Source organism: Myodes glareolus, chromosome 22 (genome assembly GCF_982192425.1).
Source record: "Myodes glareolus chromosome 22, mMyoGla1.1, whole genome shotgun sequence".
Classification (NCBI taxonomy): Eukaryota; Metazoa; Chordata; class Mammalia; order Rodentia; family Cricetidae; genus Myodes; species Myodes glareolus.
In genome coordinates, this window is record NC_142047.1 from 24,428,462 (window position 1) to 24,448,101 (window position 19,640).

General features: G+C 52.3%; 1 protein-coding gene and 1 long non-coding RNA gene across 3 annotated transcripts in view; one reads left to right on the top strand and one right to left on the bottom strand.

Annotated features, from left to right (window-relative positions):
• Nucleotides 1-2,342: 2,342 nt before the first annotated feature.
• Nucleotides 2,343-12,331, bottom strand: LOC146890257 (uncharacterized). Its single transcript, XR_014999144.2, has 2 exons — nucleotides 11,851-12,331; nucleotides 2,343-2,969 (listed from the first exon to the last, which is right to left on the bottom strand). It is a non-coding gene; the product is annotated as an uncharacterized LOC146890257 (long non-coding RNA).
• Nucleotides 12,332-14,775: 2,444 nt separating this feature from the next.
• Nucleotides 14,776-19,640, top strand: part of Adgrg1 (adhesion G protein-coupled receptor G1) — a 36,912-nt gene continuing 32,047 nt past the window's right edge. The window contains exon 1 of one of the 2 annotated variants that reach the window (XM_048432044.3): nucleotides 14,776-15,041. The gene's annotated coding sequence lies outside the window, so the exon portion shown is untranslated. The other variant, XM_085681994.2, reaches the window with a different exon arrangement.

The window sequence follows — 19,640 nt, forward strand, 5'->3', positions numbered from 1 at the left end:
TGGCCTGTCCTGGGCCTCTGTTTCCCCACTGATCAACCAAGAGGAAGGGCTGATCACCCCAGCTTCCAGCTCCATCCAACCCCTGGGGTCTGTGTGGGGAAGTCAGTGGGATCACGGTTGCCAGGGTGACCCTTACGGGGCTGTGGCAAGTGCAATGGTCCAGCCTCCGCTCTGCTGCACCAGGGGATTTAATGTAGGTGTTACCAGCTTGCGTTGGAGCATCTCACAGGGAGTGGCACCTTGAGACCCGTTGCTCCCTCGGAGCTGGGCAGCCTCTGGCAGGTACACCTCCCTCTCTGGGTTTCTGGGCTCTTCCAGGTCCTGAGTTCATCAGGACACGGGGAGCTGGCCTCCCACCAGTCTCTGCCCTTCCTAGGCTCAGGTTCTGTTCAGGGAAATAAGCTTGGGGAAGTGTAGATAAATCTCAAGAGTTCCACCAGGCAAAACGCTGCAGTCCTTGCAGACTGGCCATCTTCTCCCGCACCTACTCTCATTTGGGGATGGAGAGGAAGACATATTGAAAATGGGTACTTGGGACAAAGGCCCCCAGTTACCTAGCTACCCGACCTCTCTGGGCCTCATAATTGTCAAAGTTATGCTCCTTCCCTCTGCTGGTAGCAGGTTCCTGGGCTCATTCACCCACAGCTTGGCCAGGATAAGTGCTTAGTAAGGAAAAGTAACCTCTCCTCACCATGCCTCTACCAGACTCGTGGCTGGAGTCCATTCCTGGAACTAGAGGGCCTTGGCTTGGGAGATCTGGAGTAGGTTCCAGGGGCTTCTCTGGCAGGGGCTTCTACCCAGAGCTTGCCCTGCCTCCAGACCAAGGATCAAATTAATTACGTAGAGCTCCCAGGCTATCGGCAGGTAATTGCTTTTATTAGTAAAATACAAAAACTTTAATGAGCAATTAATTAGTAAGGGGTAATTGCTAGAACTACTCCTTTCTCTCAGTGGGACCAATTTTATCAATCACCTAGGGAAAGGCTGATGTCATGATTTGCATCCCTTGAGAGCCTATGGGAGACGAAAGGCCAAGGACTGTCTCTCTAGGAGACCTGCTGGAGACCAGGCAGTGTGCTCCATAAATCTGCCCCTCCCAGTCCACCTAGAAAGGCACTGTCCAGATGGAGGACTGAGCCTCAGAGAGCTTATCCCCTTCTCCAGGGTCATACAACTGTGTGGAACGAGGAACTAATACAGCTAGGAACTAATGGTTCCTAGTCCAACTCATTCCAGAGTTATATTCCTCTTTTTGAGGTAGAGTCTCAAGTAGACTCAGGCTTACTGTGTTGCTAAGGCTGATCTTAAAACTGTGATCCTCCTACCTCCGTTTCCCGTGTGCTGGGTTGACATAAATGTGTCGCCACGTCAAGAGGTCAAGGGATACTTCTCCCTTGAGGTCTCTCAGGTCCCTTCTCTTTTCTTTTATGGCTGGACGTTAAGGAGAGATTTTCTAGCTCTCCGTGGCTTTGCAAGCAGTAGGTATGGTGGCTCAGTTCTCTTCCTGCTAACTCCCCATCTTCAGCCACAAAAGAAGCCCTTGGGACTTCAGACTCATGAGTCAGGCCTGCCCCCTCAGCCCTCTTCTGCCCCTTAGCTACCAGCTTCCACCTGCAATTTCCAGATCCTTCTTTGGCTGCCCGTTTCTCTTTCCCAGGGCAGAGAATTGAGCCACACTCATGAGATTAACTTAGCCACGGAGCCGTCTTTCCAACCCCGAGAATTACTTTAAAAGTATTCATTTTTAGCATTTAATTAATTAATTAATTTGAGTGTGTGTGTGTGTGTGCGTGCGTGCGTGCGTGCGTGCGTGCAGGTGTCCTCAGAGGCCAGGAGAGGGTGCAGGATCCCAGGAGGTTGTGAGCTATTCAACAAAAGTGCTGGGAACTGAACTCTGGCCCTGTGCAAGAGTAATACCCACTCTTAACTGATGAGCCACCTTTCCAGCCATAGTGTTAATTTAAAAACACTTTTAAACTGGGCAGCGTTAGAACATGCCTTTAATCCCAGAAGTTGGGAGGCAGGCAGATCTCTGTGAGTTCGAGGCCAGCCTGATCTACAGAGTGACTTCCAGGACAGCCAGGACCACACAGAGAAACCCTGCCTCAAAAAACATAAATAAGTAAGTAAATAAATAAATAAATAAATAAAGTGATTGCTTTGAGTCAAACACAGAAACAATCATCTAGACACGGCGCTACACACTTTCAACTCCACAACTCAGGCGCTGAGGCAAAAGAATTGCTGGGAGTCTGAGGCCAGCCTGGACTACATAGCAAACTCTGCCTTAAGCAAAACAAAAATGTAGTAACAACGGCAGCAACAAACCCTGACTCAGAAGATAATGGTAGGTAAATATTTAACAGGTTTTATTCTTAGCTTTGGAAATACTGATCAAAATGGAACTTGTTGAGGAAATCTGGGATGGGTTCTGCCTGGCCTAAAATGTAACTGGTCAGTCCCCTAAGGGAAGTCCTCAAGTTCCCAGTCCCTCAGGGCTGTTTGCCCCTGCAGCCCTTCTGCTCCTTGGCCATCAGCCAAGAGCAGGCCCTTGAGGGAAGTTAGTTTTCCTCCCTGGTCAATGGTTGGTGCTTCTGGGTGGTTTATTTCTCTGAAAAATGTTATCAAGCCTCTGCACGCTTACATTTAGGACAATGGCCGTTGCCTGTGGGGAGAGGGGAGGGAGACCAACTGAACGGGAAACAAAGGAACTAACTCCTGAAAAATGGGCGTCTCTTGATTGGGCGAGGGTCTGGTTGCACAAGCGAGACACACGCCTAGAAATTTGGGGGTAGATAAATCAAGATGATTTGAGAATAAAAGCCAAACCAAAGCCACACTCTCCAGCTGTGGTTCTGAGTGTGGAACCCCGTGCTCAGCTGTCCTTCCAACTGTGCCCAGAGCCAGTGTTTGTAGAGTTCCACCAGGTGCCAGTCTTGACAGCAGTGCCCAGAGTGTCAGAAATACATCTGTCAAAGATAACGCGTCGGTGGGAAAGAGTAGCTATTTTAGTAGAAGAAACCAGGATAACTGTTTCCCAGCAAATAGCAAAACCCGAATTCACGGTGTGCGCACACACGAGCACTCCGACAAGGGGAACACTGCTAAAAGAATATAACGCAGTCTGCACCTCACTCCAGCCCCGACCCTTCTCCGGGCCCAGTCCCCTCACAGTGACACGGTATGAGGCTCACCTGCTCTGCTCACTGGGCAAAGGTGTAACAATCCCTCCTTTTAGAGTAAGCCAAGAACACCGGAAGCCATCTGAGGATATGACAATATGAAACTTTCCTATGGCCAAAGGCATCCCAAGCAAATAGGCACAGCGTAGCCCATGGGAAGAGGAGTGCCTCATACCCATTAAGGCATTCAGGCTCTAATATACTTAAGGCTCTGTGGGTCAGTGGAAAAAAATGGCAAAAGGTCTAATAAAAATGGGCAAAGGATGCAGATTTATATTTCACAAAAGAATGAACATGGATGATAAACTTCTAAAAAGATGTTCAGTCACACACCGAGACAAGAGTTAGAAAATGCATCCCTGAGGTGGGCGCAGTAGAGGTCAGAAGTTCAAGGACGTTCTGAGCAATGAGGGAATTCAAGGTCAGTTTGGGCTATAAGAGACCCTGTCTCAAAAAAAAAGGAAAAAGAAAAAAGGAAGAAAGGAAGGAAGGAAGGAAGGAAGGAAGGAAAGAAGGAAGGAAAGAAGGAGGGAAGGAGGGAAGAAGGAAGGAAGGAAGGAAGGAAGGAAGGAAGGAAGGAAGGAAAGAAGAAAGGAAGGAAGGAGGGAAGGAGGGAAGAAGGAAGGAAGGAAGGAAGAAAGGAAGGAAGGAAGGAAAGAAGAAAGGAAGGAAGGAGGGAAGGAGGGAAGGAAGAAGGAAGGAAGGAAGGAAAGAAGAAAGGAAGGAAGGAAGGAAGGAAGGAAGGAAGGAAGGAAGGAAGGAAGGAAGGAAGGAAGGAAAATGCAGAATGAAAGTCCATGGTTGAATACGACTCAGTTAAATCTTTCTTATGGCATTTGTGGATTCTAAATTGTTACTACCTTTTATTAAAAACTTTAGTTACACAGCATTTGTGGCCTAGTCTTCTCTTTCAGAAACGTTTCTGTCAAAAAGAGTAACTCTTCCACCCCCAAAGACCTGCCAATCGATCATTGCCCAGTGCACCACACTGAGTGTGCAAACGGCCTCGTTGCTCTAGCTAGTTTTGCATCCTGTGCAGAGAAAGTCCTGCACCAACTAGAAAGGGTGAACTGGAATTTTCCGTATTGAACTAGAGTGACAGGCCTTACAGCCTGGCAAGGAAAGAGAGACAGCCACAGTCTGAGTTAAGGGTTACTAAGAGCAAGGCCCCCAGGGGCCATTTACCAGGAGCTTGGGATTAGTAGTCTTGTTTTATAGCTGGAGGAACTTGGGCCCAGAGTGATAAAGATTTTTGCCCAAAGCCGTGTATAATCTGCTCGCTTATAGAGAGAGACTGACTGTGCAACTGGATGGCACGGAACCCTGAGTGTGACTTTCCAGATCCAAAGAGGTCTGAGAACATAGCGACCTCACAAACTAACACTGGTCACTTTTAAACAAACAACTCTACCAAACGGACTTAAAGCCCAAACTCATAAAAAGGGCCAGTGATAAAAGTCTGGGTTCTCACTCCTCCACGCGGCTTTGGCTTTTGTGGCCGCCTCTTGGCAATAAGTAACATGCTTAGCCTGCTATTTCTTGATTTATTAACCTTGGACTTTAGCTATCGACTTCTGCAAGCACTCAAGCAAGCCGGCGTACTTCCCCTTCCTGTTGCTGCTTTGCTTCTGCACCCATTCCTGCCTGGACCCTGGGCTGGGCATTTGCAACCTTGCTTCTGAAATTAGTTCAAGGTCACCGGCTCTGGCCTCGGTGGGGTCAGTGTGGTCTATCTGGCCCCTAGGTCCTAAGCAACTCTCAGTCTGCAGGGCTCAGCACAGCTGTATAGGTGTCCTAGCTGAGTGCCTAGTAGAGGCTGGCAAAGGTCGCCTGCCATTCAGAGGCGTGGGAAGGTATGTTTGAGAGGGGCAGGTGAAGCTGCCTGCTGTGAGCCAGGAAGAGTTTTAATTGCCACCATTGGCCTACACACTATCTCAGGGATTTCTGCACATCTGACCTTCACAGATGAGCCAGTAGTTGAGGTCAATGGAAGGCCAGACTCTTGGGGAAGAACTGCCGAGTCACCTGGTAGGAGCACTTCAAATGACAGGCTCGACACTGGGTGCCAGTTCAAACAGGTCTAACCAGAGATTGTGGGAGGAGGCCGAACTAAATGGCAAGCTGCCCAGACAGGACAGTGATTGGCAGAGGCCACACAGTAGCTGGAGAGGACAGGAGTCCCCAGAGCCTCTTTATCTTATGGAAGAGTGTAGGTCCTGTATGTGGGTCTGAACATAGAAAGACTCTTATTAAATTAGACTCCTTACCTCTCTGAGCCTCGGCACTCTGACCTGTACAATGGGTATGCGGGCAGCAGAAAGGATTCTGGTTTTGAAATTCTGAACTGTGACTGGTTCAGGAGTAAAGTACTTGTCTAGTACACACAGGATAGAAACCTGGGTTCTCTCCCCAGCTCCACGAAAATTAAATAAAAAGAAACAAATATGACAACCGAGGAAGATTCTCCCACCCATGCTAGGTGGATTGTTGCTACGGCTACGCACTAACAGCGGCAGGGTAATCGTCAGTCAGGGAATGATCTGGGCTGTTCAGGGTGAGTATGGCCATGCAGGGCCCCAAATACACATCCTCCTTTGGCTCTTGACCCCAGGATATGGCTTTCATCTGGGTTTATGGCCAATAGCACGTGTTCTATTCAGATGGGCAAGTGGGGCACAGGAATGCATGGCCTGACACTTCTTTTGAAAACTTAAAAAAAAAATATTTGTTTGTTGTTTATTTATTGCGTGTGTATGTGTTTGGCCAAACACACCATGTGCATGTAGAGGTCAGAGGTCAACGTACGGGAGGCGGCTCTCTCCTTCCACCATGTGGGTCCCAGGGACCAACTCAGGTTGTCAGTGGTAGCAGCTGCTTTGACCTGAGCCCTCTCACTGCCCAGACCATTTGTTCAGGAGTGGGGAGCCCAGTAGTGCAGACTTGGCTTCCAGTGGTCATTCAGGGTTCAGTCATGTGAACACCCATAACCGCGAGGTGACCTCGCAAGGATGTGTGGGCCCAGCTGAAATGCAGGGGCTCTGTCCGCGACAGCGGCAACGGGCATAGGGGAGCAACCGGCGTCTGCACAGACTGCGGAAGAGCTCGGCTGAAGCCAGGGCTGGGCTCTGGCTTTGGATGGGTTTCTTGTGACTTCCAAAGGCTTTCCACCCTCCCACCATGGCTGGACTTTCAGTGGTCGGGATTTTTCACCCAACAGTCACATCTCTAGCTTATATGGCAAAGACTGAGGACCGGACCACACTGTCCCGTATTTGCTACAGTGAACAGTCTCTGAGCTGGGCCCTGCTGCTGGGGGGCTGTGCTCTGCGGTTCATTCCCTCCCCTCCTACCTGCCCCATTCCCCTGTGCTGGCAACTTTGTTGCCTGGCCCATGTGTACCACAGTTTGTAACCCTTGCCACCAGTACAGTGGCCCCCATCCAGAGACAAAGAAGCTGAGGTTAGGGAAACTGAGGCCCCTGGAAGATCTCAGCACAGGACACCCCAGGCCCAGCCAGGTGCTTCTGTGCCTGGGAGGAAGGGCATCCTAGCGGATAAGCAGGTAGGCGAGAGTAGTGGCCTGGGCGCCCACCTGGGTTCCGTCACTTTCTAGAACAAGAGGCATCCGTGCTCTGAGTCTCATCTTCAGCCTTTGTATTTTAGGGAAGGCGATAACCGCGTTGGCTTCCTCGGGACTCAGGTGATGCCCACGGAGTCAGCTTTCCTAACTACCAGATGTGATGGGAACTCAGGACAAATGGGAAAGCGAAGATCTTTAACCCTTGTGGCCCCCAGATCTGTCCAAGCTGCAGGTTCTTTCCTCTGTGGCTATGGCAGCACCATGGTGCTAAAGTGCCTGTGGTGTGAATGGCCACTGTCAGGCTGTGGTGTGAACAGCTGCTGTCAGGCTGTGGTGTGAACAGCTGCTGTCAGGCTGTGGCGTCGAGACTGAGCAGCCGTGCGCTGGGAGGCTCTGATGCTCCCAAATGCTCTCTTGGATATCGGAGCAGGGCTGCAGGCCTTGCATTTCTCCAGCCCTACTGGGGTTCAGTTATGGCCTGGGCTGGTATAGCCTTGGGGGAGACCCAGCTCCCTTTTGAGTCAACTGTTTCAAGGAATGACATGTTTCAGAACTGGGTTTAGCCCTCACTGCCTCCCTACCACAACCCCATATCTGGTTTCCGTCTCTAGATAGGCCATGTGCCTAGGTACTCTTGAGTTTTGCTTCAACAAACATCACTTGCATACCACAATGGAAATAATTTTAAAGTGGTTTTGAAAAAGCACCCGCAGCCCTAACCCGATGGTTCTGCACCCTGGCGGCATTGCCTGAGAGCTTGTGAGAAGCAGGGCACTGCCAAGGTGGAAGGACATGGTTAGATGGAAAAACTGAAGTACCCGGTGGAAGGTCACCTCCTTAAGGTCTTGAACCCAGTTCCAGGGTCTGCCCATTACTTCTCAGAATGTCTCTCCTTGCCCCACACGCCTCTGCCATCCTCAGTCTTGGCTCAAATACTCTAATTCATGCTATGTAGAAACTTTCCAGGGTCCCCGGGTATCAGCTCTGCCTTGGAGGAGAAATGCTCTTGAGACCAGTGACGACACAGCCTTTGTGTTCTCTGCGTTCTCTACTGGGTGGACCACGATAGTAGGTAGGTTGTTGTTGTGGCCACACAGATGATCATGTGACCAATGTCTGGGTCCAAGCAGATTCTTAGGATGCAGAACTTTCCAGGCAAGGACAAAATAAACCAGCTGGTCACTTTCAAGGTGAAAACTGGGGAGAGTGTTTTCCTGGTACCGGATGTGTAGGCTATTTTTAGTTCTTTGCTTGTCTGCCTGACGGCCCTGTCACATTCCCTTGTTACCAGAGTATCCCTTCCTCAGGGTCTTCTTGAGCTGAGGAGACCTCAGAGGACATTCGGAAGACTCAAGCCCACTTTGTGACCCAGCTCTTATCTAAGCCCATGGGAAGCCAGCTGGGGACCTAGGATAAACTGAGGGCAGGACGTCAGTGGTAAATGTCTATCTGCCTGTGCTGGTGGACAAGACTGTTAAATGTTTGGACCATTTGTGACTTGGCTGTTAAGCAGCCGCTGTGAAATCATAGGAGCTGGAGGGAGTTCAGTGGTAGAGCGGTTGCCTAGCACGCATGAGGTCCTGGTTCTGTCTCCAGTAACACAGGCATAAAGAATTAAAGCTGGGCATGTGTCTGTGGTCCCAACTACTTGGTTGGATGAGGCAGGAGGATTGCTTGAGACTGGAAGTTTGGGACCAGATGGCACAAAGCAAACCCTGATCACAAAAAATGAAAAAGAAGAAAGCTGAAGGAAGGGGGGAGGGGGAGGGGAGGGGGAGAAGAATGAAGTTACACAAACAAAATTACAAAGTAGTAAATACTCAGAGCTCTAAACTTCCTCCTTCCTTCCTTCCTTCCTTCCTTCCTTTCTTCCTTCCTTTCTTTTCTTCTGATTTTGGCTTTTCAAAACAGGGTTTCTGGTTTCTCTGTAGTTTTGGAGCCTGTCCTGGAACTAGCTCTTGTAGACCAGGCTGGCCTCGAACTCACAAAGATCCATCTGCCTCGAACTCACAGAGATCTGCCTGTTTCTGCCTTCCCAGTGCTGGCATTAAAGGTGTGTGCCACCAACCTCCAAGCTAAACACCCTTTTTCATTGCTTTCTGAGACAAGGTCTCACTATGCAGACCAGCCTGACTACAAATTTTCAGAGATCTTCCTGCCTTCCCCCCCAGAGTGCTGGGATTAAAGGTGTGTGCCACCATGCCCCACAATGTAGCACTCTCTAATGGTCACATCTGGCTATAATCTGTCACCCACCATTGTGTGTTATTCAATTCCTGGCTCTCTTTGCTTTCTTTGTTATGGGAATCAAGGTTTACATACCTGAGCACGAGATGCCATGACATGTGTGTGGACAGGGATGCCGTGACATGTGTGTAGACAGGGATGCCGTGACATGTGTGTAGACAGGGATGCTGTGACATGTGTGTAGACAGGGATGCCGTGACATGTGTGCGGACAGGGATGCCGTGACATGTGTGTAGACAGGGATGCCGTGACATGTGTGTGGACAGGGATGCCGTGACATGTGTGTGGACAGGGATGCCGTGACATGTGTGTGGACAGGGATGCCGTGACATGTGTGTGGACAGGGATGCCGTGACATGTGTGTAGACAGGGATGCCGTGACATGTGTGTGGACAGGGATGCTGTGACATGTGTGTAGACAGGGATGCCGTGACATGTGTGCGGACAGGGATGCCATGACATGTGTGTGGACAGGGATGCCATGACATGTGTGTGGACAGGGATGCCGTGACATGTGTGTGGACAGGGATGCCGTGACATGTGTGTGGACAGGATCATTCCAGAATTAAGTTAAGCCCTTTAAAACAGGGAATGTGGGCCCAGACAGCCATCCAGGGAAGAGGGAGGTGGAGATCTAGCAATGCTACCCTGCCCAGGAGTGTCAAGGATGGCCTTCACCCACCAGAAGTCAGGAAGAGTTGTGTAAAGGTTTTCGGGGCCCTCAGAAGGAACTCACCCCATTGAAACCTTAATCCTCAACTTCTGGACTGCAGAACCAAGGACACATTCCTGTTCCTTAAACTACTCAGTCTTCGGTACTTTGTTACAATTCCCTGGCAGACTCATAGCTACCTCTTGATGTTGGTGACGTCTAATACATGGATATGGGGCAATACTGTAGAATACTAAGTCTCCCTCATCTTCCTTGGTTCTGAGGTCAAGGCTTGGTCTGCTCAAGCTGTCTGTGAGGAGGCTGAGGTACCGGAATCTGAAGGAGATGGAAATCAGGCTGCGGCCATTAGCTTGCCAATCATCTGGATGAATCCAAGGAAGTGGAGGAGAGAATGTTAAATAAGGCGCATTTAGTGAGACTGTCGGGCCTGCAGCCACCACCGTCACCAGGAATAATGACAGACAACAGAAACAATGACGGTGATTGTCCACGCAACCTAGTATCTTGACTCTCCCTTGACTCAGGAAAAGAAGTTTGTGTGGCCGGCGACAGCCAGGTTTCATCCCACTTAATGTAAATGCAAATACCCGCTTTCAGGTCAGAACAATGCTTAGAGCCCGTCATTACCCTCCCCCAGTTCTGCAGAGTGGCCAGTTCTGGCCTGCTCAGGACAGCTACGCCTAAGGCCGCCTGCCTTCCAGCCTCCCTGAGTGACTGGGGTTGGTGTCTCTCCCCGGAGGGAGTGGTCCTCTCTCAGCTCCCGCCATGCTCACCAGCCATCAATTTCCCCACACTTGAGCTCACGTCCCTTCTGAGTCTCTCCACATGCCTTGGGTCTATTCTCCTCAGGGCCACCATCTCTTTTCCTCCTGCGAGAGGGCTTCCCTGGTTTCCTAGGTAATGTGTGTTCGTGATTTCATACACTCTATAATCACTCTATATGTAAATATTTTTCTTGTATTTACGGGATTACCATTTCTCCAATTTTTAAAATTCTGCACCTGACTTCCTCATCAAGGCACGAGCACCCTAAAAACACACAGAGTGTTTGTCTGGCCCCACAGAGACCAGCTTGGCCCTTGGAAAATGTTGAATGAACAAATGAAATGCATCAGATATGAAACTTCATGATGTAGATAAGCCAAGGACCAGTAGTCCATTCAGAACCTACTGCTGGCCCTGTTGGGCAATGCAGTTACATTTCAGTCTCAGCCTCCTGGTCCACAAACCCTGATGTAATCCAAATGCATCCTGAGATGCAGTGTTTGGAAGCAACCTGATGCTCAGAAATGGTCCAGGGAGCTCCTCTGAATGCTCCTACGGGTAAAGGAATGGGGGGCCGTGGGGCTGCCAGGGTTAAGGACTAACTTCCTATGGGTGGGTGGGGTGCCAGGAGAGGGCAGGTGGAGTTTTCCTGGTAGAGGAGGGGTGGTCCCCTGTGTGGGTGAAACCCTTTCTCAGTGATAACTCACCTCGAGGCGTCTCTGTTGGAAGCCCGTATGTGACATTTGGTTTCCCCCAGTTTCCTGTGTCTGTCTAGTGGGCTCACCATGAGTGCTGTCTCCAGGCTGAGGTGGGGGTGGGGGCTGCCAATGTGACTCAGTCACCTCAAGGGACAGAGCCACTCCAAAACAGTGTCACGGAACACAGAGGACGTGGCCCAATAGTACTGACTCAGAGTGGAGTGGTGCACCTCTTCTGCCTGCTCTCAGTGTCTCCATCTATAAAATGGGGACAGATATTGCCCTTGGATCTGCCGGCATGAGTGTGTCTTCCAACAGTCGCTTCCCCCTGCTCCCACCCCATCTTCTCCTGCTACTCTCTGAAGAACACTTCGGGATGGACCTCTTATTCTCTCTTACTGACTAAGGGTCAGAGAAAGGCTCCAGCTTTCTCTGGAAACACCAAAGTACTACTGCGTGGCAACCACTCAGACCGCAGCGAGGTTTCCTGTCTCTAGACTGGACACAGGTGGGTGACGCTGTGTGGAAGAACCCAGAAGGCTAGCCTTGACCGTGACCAGAGGACACAAAGTTGAGAATGACCTCACTGAGACCTAGCCGAGTCAGGGTCTGCGGCACAACCCAGGTTGGCCTTGAACTCTCCGTCCCCTTAACTCAGCCTCTTGCCGGGGTGACAGTCACCACTCCTGACTTGCCACGGACTTACCAAGGCCTAGGCCAGGCTGTCGGCTCTCCATCCTTCCCATCTGCTTTCTGCAAGGCTTGGTGAGGCTACCCAGGATGCTGCTGGGGTGTGCTCTAGAGCAGTGACCTTGCGCACTCACGCTGCCGTGAAGAATGCCTTCTGCCGGGTGGCTGCTTCCAGCGGCCTCCTCCATTAACAGCAGGGACAGCACTGAGCACATGAAGGGCTGCCAGCCAGATGTCGGTAACTTCCCTTCTGCTCTGCACTGGGGATGGGGGACGTTTATGGGGCATGGAAACATGTGTCAGCCATTGTCCAGAGGGCTTTAGCATCTTCCCAAGGGATCCTCACAGCAGGGACAGGTGCCTCTAACACTGCTGTGCACACGGACTGAGACTAAGCGAGGGGACAGAACAGCAGATGGAGCCGGGCTCCAGGCCGTACGCTCCTGGGCCCCGGCCTCACCATCTCCACTGGCTGCCCAGGGTGTTTGTTTTCTGAAACAGAGGCCCCACACTTAGTACTTACTAGGCAAATATTAGCTCAGTGGATAAATACAGGAACTAGTGAAAACCGAATGGCCCAAGTCAGTTAATCTGTGACTAGAAAGCCCTGCCAGAGCTTACACAGTCGTCACCAAGTCCCTTCTCTGTGCCCCAGGTGAGCTCAACCACGGCTCAACCATGGCTCTCCACAGAGATGGGAGCTCACGCCCTGGCCTTGTGGGCCTCACCAGCTCTGATGGGGCACATGGAAGCTTAGCTTGAAAGCATGGGGGTACAGACCTGGGGACCTTCTCACCCTGTCCCTCAAGTGCCTAAAAGGGAAGGGATCCGTATTTTTTCTGTTTCCAATGGGTGGTGGTGGGTTTGGGATAGATTCTGGGGTTCATCTGCCTGGGTGTGACTTCAGGCCTGTTCTTGGGGACCCCACTCTACCTTGTTTGGGAGTACCCTACCCCTTAACACCAGGTGGCTACTCCTTCAAGGATGAGGGGGGAGTCAATCTGACCCAGATGGAGCCTGCTTTTGTCTCAGGCCTGGATCACGGTGGTTACAAACATCTCTGCAGTTGGCAGGTCTGAGACCTGGACACAGTCTTGTGACATCTCATGTTCTTAACGGGCTATCCCAGAGGATAATCTGGCTCACCAGGAGACCAGGCCTTCAGACTCACAAATGTTCCTCAGGCACCTGTACTGCCAAGGCACACTGAACTGCCCAACCCTTGTTATTTTTGGAAAGCAAGCAGAGCAGAAGCAGGGTTTCCCACTTGATAGATGACCTGAGTCACAGAGAGGTTAAGCAACTTCCCCAAGTGCGCCCAGCAAAAGAGGGCTCAAGACTGGGACTCTGGCACCAGCCCTTGCTAGTAAGTGACAGGGAGCGATGGTGATGTCACATGCCAGGGGCCCAAGTGAGGACACATGGGAAGATGTGAAGTGTGGGTGTCACAAGTGAGGGAGTCACCAGTGGGCATGCAGGAAGCCATTGGGACTCCCCTTGTGTCCTTATCAGGGCAGATGATATCTCCAGGACGACGGGGAAACTCTATAGTCTGGTTTTCACGTGGGTCCTCTCTGTGACAGTCATCTTCCCTGGCACCCCTTATCTGCTCAGCTCGGGGGATCCAGTCTGTGCTGGTCAGAGCAGAGGAATGTGTGCTCACACTGTAGCCGAGGAGACTTTGGTAGCCAGGGGATCTTATGCGGAAGGGGTAATGGTGGCATTGAGGGTCTCACCAGGGCCCGGGCAGAGCGGTTGCCAGAAGCCAGGTGCTTAAATCATCTCCTTGCAACACATGACCGCACCTGTCCTTCCTAGACCTGTCTGTCTGTCTGGCCACCCTTCTTCTCCGCGGCCTTGTCTCTACCTTTGGCCCCTTGGCTCTTTCATTCATTTGCACAGCAAAGGGCAAGCTCCTCCTCAGCCCTTAGGCCAGGCCCACATGCCTCAGGGCCTTTGCAAAGGCTCTTCCTTCCCCTAGACTACTCTACTCCAGGCACTCCAAAGGCTACCTCCTAGACTGTTGTCTACACTCCAGCATCATTTCTCATCGAGAGTCTAACCCTGCTCCCTTATCACTCCCTTCATCTTGATAGCTCTGGATAGATTTCCTACTTATTGTGTATTAATTTATGATCTGAACCCCTGCAGCTCTGAGAGGCCAGGGATTTTAGTGTGTGGTTTGGGGATTTAGTTCAGCTGTCTTTCTTATGCCTACCACAGTCCTTGGTTCACAGTTGGCTTTCCATACACATGTGGCATCCCTCCTCCAGTCCATCTATCTATCCACCCACCCATCCATCGTCTTTTCTTATTCACTCACCAGTTGCCCACCATTTGTCTAGACCAGACCCTACTCTGGGTCTGCTCTGGTCATGGCTCGGGTACATAGACAAGGAACGTAGGGGGATCATCGATCTGGGCGGCAGCAGAAAACACAATGGAGTGTGGGGATCCCCGAGGTAAATCCAAAAGGAGTGACACCCACCCCCCAGCCCTGGCCCTCAACAGTGTTGGGTATCACTTTGTTCAGAGGATTGACCTCTGTTTGAGTTGGCTTCCTGCGGGGAAGTCTGGCTCAGCCCACGGGTCTCAGCGTTGGGGGTGGGTGTACATCAGAAGGACCCTTGGTATACCGGTGCCTGACTGTAAGAACATTGAAAAGAGGTGGGTGGCAGGGGCTGGGGGGACGTGTACGCACAGGGCCTCTCTATTGCAGGGTGAAGCTTGCCTGTACTTCTCCCCTGGCATCTGCCCAAGATACCTGGGGCAGCTGCCACTACCCATCCCTAGGAAAAAGCTCCGTCTCCGCCCCCTCCCTCTGCCTGCTTCCACCTTAGTCCAACAGGACATTTTCGGAACTCCACCCACAGCCCTGAAAGCCTCCAGCATCCTCCTGCCCGTGGCTGCTTTATACTGCACTGCAGACAGGATATGGGGCAGGATTCAGGTGGGGCCCCAGCTCAGTGGAGGCGGAGAGAAGCCACAAAGGGCTGGCAGTTTGCAGGTGTGCGGGGGCGTGGTGGCATGCCTCTGACAGACTCGAAAGGTCTCTGAAGCCCAGCGACAGGGTGATCCCAGCCTCATACAAGGCAGCTCATGCTGTCCAGGGTAGAGATGCCAAAAGTCCACGGAGGCTGAAGACCACTCAGACTGCGCCAGAAAGCACAGGAGTGTCAGAAGGCTGCAGACACCGGAAGTTACAAGGTAGGTGGAGCCTCACCTGGATTGAGTTTACTGCTGCCTAGACAGGCTCAAACTAGGTGCTGGACACCTTGCAGGAGGAGGCTGCAGACCCTGTCAACTGAAGGGCCTGCCTAGACCTGGAGGTGAGAGACTCCTGTCCAGAGAGGGAGGCAGAGGTAAGAAAGAGCAATGGATACGGCAGGCCTTAGCCTGGCCCAGCCCACTTGACCTTGGTCTCAGGTTCAGCTTCGGGTTTCTTGTGAGTGTGCCTGATCCCTGGTGTCTCCCAGGGACCGAGTGAGTTAGAGGCGCTGGCTGATCCGAGGGCGTTCCTTGCTGCTCAGAGTATGGCCTGGACATGTTCACAAGGGGGCACTGGAATGTACCGTCAGGGTGTGAGGTGTGTCCATCTTTGCTCAGAAGGAGACCACCGTCGTGAGGGCCAGAGTGAAGCTTGGACCCCGGCATGTGAATTGAGGACTGGCAGCATGAACCCCATCTTTGCCTTCGTCCCCAGAGCTATTTCCTTCTGAGATCCATGGGGAACCGGTTTAGCGTCAGGCCACCCTACTTGTTTGACTTTGAGGAGGAAAAGGAGGTAGGCAGACTTTCCTGGTGAGCCCGCCAAGGGGCAGAGCTCAGGTGTGTCCGCCTCTACTACACCAGCCAAGGGTCCCTTTGCCTCTCAGCCCGGGTTTGACACCCCATCTGCAAGGGTCTAGCAGAAGGTTCCCCTCTCCTACCAGCTGCTTGCCCCACATGGTGACCAAAGATGCACCTGGACAGAGAGAGGAAGCTCAGGCTTGCTATGGTCTCTGGTGGGAGCCTGGCATTCCTTCTGTCTGCATCCATGGCTCCAGTTGTGCCATGGCAGAGGGTGGAAAGCAAATGCTGCTTCTAAAGCCCCAGTGCCCAGCCCCCAGCCCCAACTCAGGGCCCCCAGCCAGCCAGACAAAGGTGGGTGGCTGGCGCCGCTGCTCTGCCTCTGCCAGCTTGGCTCCCCGAGGCATGTGGGCTGCACGGCGGGCCCCTGCTAATGAGCATCTGCCATCGTCCCATTATGTATCCTGCGCCACCTGCGCCCCAGCACTTAGTGGGAGACCCCGGGGGTGGTTTCCCTGGCTGCTGGTCAGAAGGGTATGTGGAAAGTGAGAGATTCTGGAGGGGAGTCTCCTGGGACTAGGGTGTCCCGCGCTCTGTGGGATGTCTGCAAAGTACTCAGGATTACAGCTCTTTATTGTATCAAAAGAGAAGTTGGAGCTAGGCAGGGTGACACAGGTCTGTAATCTCTACACTAGGGTGACTGAGGCAGGTCAATTTTGAGTTCAGGGCCAGCGTGGGCTACATGGAGAGACCCTGTCTCAAAGGAGAGGGAGAGGGAAATGGGGAGGAAGCGGTTGCAGCCTACTGGGCTCTCAGGTGAGAAAAGAAGTGTGTCCGCTTTGGGAATTCCTAAGTCTCCCATAGTCAACACCTCAACTTCTCTGTGCTGTGTCTGCATTGAGAAGAGGATGCGGGCCCACGGGTCGGCACAGCCCAGATCCCGGTCCTGGAGACTCTGGCAGTGGGTGACCTGGCCTAGTGTTTTTCTCAAGATGAAGCAAGTCTTACCCAATCTTTGCTCCCTGCTGAACCACCTTATGGGTGCTCACTAAGCCTCTCTGGGCTTCCCTTGCCTGCCTGGGCACAGATGAGCTAATGCTTCTCTACTTGATCAGAAACAGCTGGCCCGAGTCTGGAGCCTGGGCAGCTGCCACTCAAACCTCACAGGGCAGGAGCTGGGGAGGGGCAGCATAGATGGGGCACAAGTGTGTGGCGGTTGGCAGAACTGGCATGGACATGCTGGTCATCTCAGACCAAGTCTGACTTTCTGGCCAAGATGGGGTGGAGGATCCAAGTCCTTCTGTTCCTGCACACTGGGTGCGTTTCAAGAGCAGATCCATGGGGCTAGGGAGATAGCTCAGCTGGTAACACACTTGCTGTGTAAGCCTGAAAACCTGAGTGTGAATCCCCAGAACCACATAAAAAGCCAGTCTTGGTGGTTTGTGCCTGTACCTTAACCCTGGGGAGGCAGAGACAAGAGGGTCTACAGGCTTGCTGTCCAGCAAATCTAGCTGAACCAATGAGCTTCAGGTTCAGTGAGAGACCTTGTCTCCAAAAGTCATGCGAGGCCAGCGAGATAGTTAGGCTAAAACAGTTTCCTTCAAGCCTGATGACCTGAGGTAGATCTCTGGATCCCACATGGTGCAAGCAGAGAAGCAGCTCCTGCAGGTTATCCTCTGACCTCCACATGCATGCAGAGGCACCGGTACCTGCATGTGGGCATGCATGTGCACACATGTGCATGCACACACAGACACACACACACGCACAAAATAAGTGTAATTCCTAAGACGTTTAACACATAAGACAGAGAGTGATAGAGGAATATACACACCCTGCAAGTTGACTTCTGGCCTCCACACACATGTGCACACATGTGCACATGCATCCACATAGACATGTATGCAAGCATATACTTCAACACAGGCCAAAGAGCAAACCCAGGAGGATGCCGCCCCCATTTTACACAGGAGGACACTGAGGCACAGAGAAGTCATAGTCCAGCAATTTGATGCTGGACTCCCACGGCAGTTATGGAGGGCTTTGGGGCAATTCTGTGGGGTACCAGAGCAGGGAGGAGAGAGAGGTTTGGATGGATCAGTGGCTCCCTTGGGCCAGACTGCTTCTGAGCACAAGGCAGGGAGTCACACCCTGAAGAGGCAGAGCCTCATCGTGACAGCTCCCCTAGTCACCTGCGCCATAGAGGGAACCTCTGCTCAGAGACAGGTCGGGTCTCACAGGGTACCCTGGGCCTCTGGATTCCGAAAGGCAGGCCCAGACTGGCAGATGTGTGGCTGGACTAGTGAGGGCTTGTTCAAAGTGCCCCATCTTTGCCCTGGGCTCAAATGGAAAGAGTCAGGGGCATGGCCAGTTTGATTTTCTGAACATGTTCTGGCCGGATTCAGCCCTCCTGCTAAGGGCTCTTGGGGGTGGCTAGGCTGAGGGTCAGACATTCCGTCATGCCACAACGTGAACAGGAGGTTCTTGTTTAGTTTGCGTGTCTTAGGTAGCTGGGCACCCAGGCATGCCCACCTCCGAGGGCAGCCAGTGGGGGGTGGCCTTGGAGCCCAGCCAGCCTGAATTTGTCTAGGGAACAGGACATTGGAGTGGCCTCTTCCCTGCAGGCTGAAACCAGGGGAGCACAGAGAGAAAGGAAGTGTGTCCACGTTAGGGACCAAGGCCACTTCTTGGCATGCCGTCAAATGTCACTGGGACCAGGAAGAGGAGGGACTTGGGGAAAGGAACTTGTCGGAAGGTCAGACCCTGGCTCGGGTCGTAACACTGGGCTGGTGGGCTCCTTCCCGGTAAATAAGGCAAAGGCCCTTGGCAGGGTTGAAGGAGAAAGCACCAGTCACTTGTGTGACATATGGCAAGTGACTGTTTGAGAAGGGATGAAGAGGGACAGGGCTGTGGCCAGGAGGGCATTAAAAGATTTCTGCCGGGCTTTTGGGGGGTGTGACTCTTTCAGACCACAACCCCAGGGCTTTGAAAATGTGTGGCAGGTAAATAGAGGCGGGCTTCTGCCTGGCTCCGCCCACAGCGAGCCGGGCGTGGACTCCAAATAAGGTCTCAGAAAGCAGGCTTGGGCAGACATACAACTTACATACTTTGGCTAGCCTTCATTCTACTTTATCTGGCAGGGTGTCCTTGAACCCCCAAGCCCAGGCTAGAATCTCCACGAGGCTTAGCAGCCCACTTTAACAGTTGAGAGGGGACCCCCTTTCTCCTCATCGTGGGCCAGTCTGGTTTTCATACTCTTCCCAGGCTAGGGGAAGGGAATGGCCTACAGTGGGAAAGTCTGTCCCGGGCACTGGCACACAGATGCCTTTGTGAGGGTGGCTGAGTCACATGGGCACCGCCATGCATGCTGGACCCTGGGGCTATGGGACAGGAGGTGGCGTTATCACGGGGGCTGTGGCTTCCCCCACGCTTGTGGGCAGGAGGCTTTCCCACGGGAATACAGGGAGCAGGGAGGTGTCTGGGAGTATAATACTGTCACATCTTCGGTTATAGGCTATAGGATTGTGGGGGGAGGGGCTTTGGGAAGGCCCTCTTTCTGGGCCTGAGCCTTTATCTCTGAATAATGGAGGGGTTGTTCTTGTTATACAGAGGGGATGCTGGATGTTTATTAGCTGGAACTTTGTGCCCTTGTGTGTACTCAACATCTGTATACTAAGCACTGTGCTCCACTGAGCTTGCAAGAGAAACCTGTGCTTGAACTCTTCTTGCCCAGTAAAATCCCATCTCTAAGCAGGGAGTGGCTGTCTGGGTCCCTGGCAAGGGTGGGCACAGCTCGTTGCTGTTCACCAGGCTAGCTTGTGCAACCTGTTATTCTCTCTGGCAGGTTAGAAAGAGAGCAAGGCCTGATTGTCCCCTGAAGTTCCACCAGCCACATACTCCATCTTTCTCTGTGCCCAGGCCTTGTCTCAGGCAGCAGCCTTAGCAGGCACAAGCCCTGTTTCTTTGCTATCAATATCCTGGGGTTCATGTGCCCCTGAAGGTCTCTCCTAAGTGCCG